Raw genomic sequence first — 6,000 nt, forward strand, 5'->3', positions numbered from 1 at the left:
TAAACACAAAATACGAAAAGTTTTGAAGAAAAAGAGAGATACAGGCCTTCCTGTATCTTCCCATACCCAGCGCACTATCAGCAGTTTCCGGTAGGGCTCACCCCTTCACTCTGGAATCAATTTTAGAATACTACAAAAAAATACAAAGTAGAGGAAAAGGTGTTGAAATACTTTCTTCCCTTTACTACTGCAGATGTTACCACCATGTCCACAGACAATCCATTGAAATTTGAACAACAAAAAGTCAGAGAATGGGGAATGCACAAAAATTCATGGAAGCTTTATCCTAGATGGTGACAAGAAGCTACAAAGTGTGAACAGCCCACAAGCCATATTAATTTTGTTCCTTTTTTATTTAAACGATGTCTCCTAAAATTGCTGTGATTTGCAGGTTTGATGCTTTAACTCATGTGTTGTTTCTGGACACAGGAAGGAGCTAGGTAGTCACTAAAAGACTGTCACAGAAATAGCCACTTACCAGCTCACATGGGAGTGGAATGTTGAACAAATAGTAAAGAATGCCAATTTGGTTTATTTTACTACTGATAAACTCCCTGAGGAAAAGGGAAGGCTAGTCAATTTTCTGAACACTCAACCCTTAATTATCTACACCAGTAGATCAGAGAAGAGTCAGAGAAGCCAAAATAAATAATTTTTTTAAAAAAAATCAGCTTTGTAAAGAAGACAGATATTTAGATATAGCCTGACATTTTTCCTTAAATTACACAGCGGCCACCAGCCTGAAAATGGTAGAGTGCTGAGGTCAAATACAAGGGCTTTAGAGTCAAGGGAGTGAAATCTAAGGGCTCACTTGGTAATTCACTAGTTATAGAACCTCAAGCAAGTTATTTAACCTTTGTAATTTTCCATTCCCTCGTCTGTAAAATGAGGAAGTTAATACTACTCTGTAGGTCTGTGGAAATTGAGTGATAGAAAGCACAATACTTGGTAAATCCTTAACAAATGTGTAGTTAGTAGAGTTTAAGGACTGGATGGGATCAGGAGGGGAAAAGGACCAAAGGGAGAGCTTATAACTATGGTGAAGAGTTTTGTAAGGTGATGTAAAAGTCATTTCAAGGAATGATTGCTGTTATTCTAAAATTACCTTGGGAATAAGCATGTTTCCTAAGTGCTATTTTTTTGCCTGGCAGGGAGGGGAATGATCTTTTTTAACTGGGTATCTATGATAGGAAAGCAAGAAGAGAATGTTGCTTTTGTTTCCATCTAAGAGGGTTTCCCTCCTTGTGCTTCTGAAAACTGAGTTATCAGTCACACAGGTAGAAAACTCTGGCTCTGTGTGACAGAGGCTGGTGGGGCTCTGAGGCCAGTGGAGAAGACGGAGCTCACACATTATCTGCGCCCAGTGGTTTGTAAACACAATCATGCATGTTTCTGGGTCAACTCTTTGCAGGCTCACTGCCGACTGGAGTTTGCTTTCTGTCGAAACTGATGACATCATAAACCTTCAATGCTTCTGTCATACTTAATGTTCGCAAAAACGTGATAGGCAGTCATTAACTTTCAAGCATCACATCAGAAATGTAGCTTCTTCTGTTTTCATGGTTACCTTTAGAACCTGTAATGACAATAACACAAAGTATATCTTGTTATGTTCATATGCTAAGTAAGATGCTAACCGTTAAGTTTAAATCAAAGATAGGTATTATAAAGGCGATGTTTATCCTCAAGTCTTTTTATTTTCTCTTGTCTTGCTACTACAATATGAAGCTCTATTCACATATTAAACAATTGTTGATTTTCTTCTTTCCATAAAACCAAGCACAGTTCCCCATTATTATACTGCATCACTTGAGTCCTGTTTCCATAATTAAGCATAATATCAACTATGTTTGTAGAGTTAAAAAAAAAAAGAGTAATAAAGAGCCATGAGTTGACAGAAATAAAATGGCTTAAGACTATTTAGAAGAATTATAAAACAGCAGTCAGACTCCTGGGCCCAATGTGGTTGAGGCTTTGGTTGTTTGTTTTTTTTTTAAATTTTAATCAATGACTGTCTAATGAATTCAAAGCATCTCAACTTGTGGTTCTAAACTAGGTGAAAGTTTCTAGCTTTTCTGAAGAATAATAGAATCTTAATAAGTCAGTTAGAAATGATCTACCAAGCGGGGCTGGGAAGGTGGATCAGTGGTAGAGTGCTTGTCTTGCATGCATAAAGCCCTGGGTTCAATTCCTCAGTACCACATAAGCAGAAAAAGCCGGAAGTGGTATGGTTGAGCGCTAGCCTTGAGCTGAAGAGCTGAGGGATAGCGCCCAGGCCCAGAGTTCAGGCCCATGACTGACAAAAAAAAAAGAAATGATCTACCAAGGGCTGGGAAGGTGGCTCAGTGGTAGAGTGCTTGCCTTACATGCATGAGGCCTTGGGTTCCATTTCTCAGCACCATATAAGCAGAAAAAGCCAGAAGTGGCGCTGTGGCTCAAGTGGTACAGCACTAGCCTTAAGCTGAAGAGCTGAGGGGCAGCACCCAGGCCCAGAGTTCAGGCCCCATGACTGACAAGGAAAAAAATAAAGTAATGATCTACCAAAATAAGTTGGTGCTTTTGAGGTGTAAGTACAAAGTAGAGTATTTACAAAAGAAAGGTGAATTCTGTGGATAAAACATAAAGGAACCCTTACTACCACAGTCTGGCAGGAGAAAAAGAGGAGTCATGAGCAAACACCAAATACAGCCCAGGTATGTGGTACTCTGACAGAAGCAGAAAGATAGAGGCAGTATCTCCCAGGTTCATCAGCCAGGAAAACACTGGGCAGAGTTCAGAATGTGACTTCCTTTAGTGCACAGACTGGAGGAAGTTCAGAAAAAAGTACTCACAATGATCAGAGCTGAAAAACAAAATCTGTGATAAAAATTTGCAGACTTGCGCCAAAACAGGGGCATCTATGTTCAAGTGGGTGACAGGAGGACACCACAGGAGCCCTGGGAACGGCTCCCTGTCACCACCACAAAATGTGTGGAAGGGAACCTGACGTGCTGAGTCTGGGCCAACTTACAGGTGAAGCTCTTTGTGGGGAGTAGAGTTAAACATGGAAATAGTTGAGGAGTATTCAAAACAAGCCCTCTCCTGCATCAGGGTAGGAACTATTCAAGATGAAAGGATCTTCCAAAAGGATTTCTAGGACATAAGAATAGAAAACTTGTAAGAATTAATAATTTTGAAAAACTAAATTTAAAGAAAATAGGAGAGGACTAAGGCACATAGAAAGAAATGTCTGTGAGAGGCTACAGAAATCACATACTAGAGGAAAATGACTTGTGTAGATAGATAGATATGTATGTATGTATTTTATTATTAAAAGACTATTTCTGAGAACATGCTAGCCCCTTCTATTGAGACAATGTAATGATAATAATGAGGAAAATCAAAGTATTCGGGTTTATCCCAGAGATTGAAACTGAAAGAATTTCTTGAGATTCTTTGCAGCCCCAGGATTCTAAGATTCTCTTCAAAGGAAGGAGAGGAACATGTACACCCAATTGGCTCCAAATCAAACCCTTTTTAAAGATGCTTCCTAAAACTCTTTAAGTTAGGTCTCAGAAAGAATTTATAAATGATCTTGAGAAGAGAGAGAATGCAGTTGAAATAGGATTGATATCTTAGCCAATGTCATGAATACTTTTGATGTAAACAGAATTTTAAGTCTGTAGGTTCCCAATCCAGTACCCCTTCTTAGGAAGTTAGACTCTTCATTCTCCTGACTATAATACAACTCCTGGCCCTATTTTATTAAGGAATTTCTATCTTTTCTAGAAAGAAACAATTCATATCACTTTTTTTTTTTTTTTTTTTGGTCGGCCGTGGGGCTTGAACTCTGGGCCTGGGCGCTGTCCCTCAGCTCTTCAGCTCAAGGTGAGTGCTCTACCACTTGAGCTACAGCACCACTTCCGGTTTTCTGGTGGTTTATTGGAGATAGGAGTCTCACGGTCTCTCATGCCCAGGCTGGCTTTGAACCGCGATCCTCAGATCTCAGCCTCCTGAGTAGCTAGGATTACAGGCGTGAGCCACCAGTGCCCGGCCATATCACCTTTTTTTAGACCAAAATGCTTATCCAATTGCACTTTAGAGACAGATACCTGAGGATTCACAATGTATAATTTATACAGAGAACATAGTATAAAGAAAACCTGGGCCAGGTGCTGTGGCTCACACCTGTAATCCTAGCTATTCAGGAGGCTGAGATCTGAGGATCGTGGTTCAAAGTCAACTTGGGCAGGAAAAACCAGTTAATCACAGAAAAAGTTGGAAATAGTGTTGGGGTTCAAGTGATAGAGCTAGCTTTGAGCAAAAAGGAGCTCAGGGACAATGACCAGACCTAGAGTTCAAGCCCCAGGATTGGGAAAGGAAGAAAGGAAGGAAGGAAGGAAGCAAGCAAGCAAGCAAGCAAGCAAGACAGCCTGGCAAGCAAGCAAGCAAGCCTGGCAAAGAAAGGAAAAATAAGACAAGTCAGACGAGCTAAGCTTGAGAAAGGAAAAACTATGCAAGATCCAAGCAATGGAAATTGTACTGAACACATCCAGATGCCAGAAAGCCAGGCATTTCTTTCTATTCCCTCTCTCTTGCTTCCTCATTAGAGTATTCAAATACTGCCCCATTCCCAGAACAATATAAACTGAAGTAATCCTACCACCAGAAGAGATGGATTAAGATGCATAGTTCCTCCAGCACCATAGTTCCTCCAGCACCAGCACTACATTGACTGCATTTTCCTCTTATCAACCTTTACTTTTTTCTCTTTCTGCAGCCATTGCAAGCATTTTATTAAACTCAGATCACAAGAACCAAGTGAAGAACGGGAAGAAATCAAGCAACAAGCTGGGACAGGCAGAAGGGGCAGTCAACAGAATGTATGCCTAGGCCAGGATCATGGAGTAGTCGACACTTGTCTTGCCCACCGCTCTCAAGCTAGGGTATATGATGCTGACGGTTTACAATGAAGCTTGCCGCTCTCGGCAAAGATCCAACCCAGTGCTTTAAATTTCATGCCTGAGAGAAAGCTCTACAGACCATTTAGACCTTAAGAAGTGATCTCTTTCTTGTTTTAAACAAACCACAGACACTAAAAATTACCCAAAGGACTCCGTTTACAACAGTGATGGCACATGGTTTTAAGGTATGGTTACTATTACTGAATTTTTTGATGGGGGTTGAGAGGGCAGGGAAAAGATGGCTTGTCAAAATAATATGTATGGGGACTAGAGAGGTGGCTCAGTGGTAGAGCGCTTGCCTTGTATGCCTGAGGTACTGGGTTCGATTCCTCAGCACCACATAAGCAAAAAACGAAAAAAAATGCCAGAAGTAGCGCTGTGGCTCAAGTGGTAGAGCGCTAGCCTTGAGCTGAAGAGCTGAGGGACAGCGCCCAGGCCCAGAGTTCAGGCCCCCCACCCAAAAAAAATAATATGTATGAAAACTGGATATTTCAGCACAGATCCTACACTACAAAAACTGCCCATACTGTTTCTGAGGACACTACTGACTGCTCACATTTGTATTTTATTAATATTATAAAGAGAAATACCTTCCTTTAATCACCAAAGAAAATATTCTATTAAATATTGTTGAAGATGAAATAACCAATGTAAGAATCATGTGTTTTTATTTGTCCTTTTTTGAAAGGACATTTATATTTGACTATGCAGAAAAATATATGTTTCCATATCACATAACTATAAAATTTACAATACAATCACACAAGTTTGAATTCTAGTGCTCTCAATCACACCCCTTTCCAATGTAGAACTTTCTTCAAATTCATTCCCAGACAATCTAATTTCACATTCTTGGAAAGCTGTAGCATGTAAGAAAGTTATACATGTGTCAAAATCACATTTCTTGTGTGAACTACCAAAGAATTCTATATTAACATACCACACTCCCACTAGAAAACAGGACTTAGATAATAAACATTTTGGCATTTACTTACATATAATGTCATACTATCCTCCCTCCATCCTTCTAAATGTCCTAGTATCCTTCTAGTCTTCT

The 6,000-nt window shown here is 39.9% G+C and overlaps 1 pseudogene; it reads right to left on the reverse strand.

The window, feature by feature from the left end:
- LOC122120754 overlaps positions 1 to 1,469 on the reverse strand; it is a 60,257-nt pseudogene extending 58,788 nt beyond the window's left edge.
- Between the last annotated feature and the right edge of the window lie 4,531 nt (positions 1,470 to 6,000).

This window comes from Dipodomys spectabilis, unplaced genomic scaffold (assembly GCF_019054845.1).
Source record: "Dipodomys spectabilis isolate Male_0828 unplaced genomic scaffold, ASM1905484v1 ptg000178l, whole genome shotgun sequence".
In the NCBI taxonomy this organism is placed as follows: Eukaryota; Metazoa; Chordata; class Mammalia; order Rodentia; family Heteromyidae; genus Dipodomys; species Dipodomys spectabilis.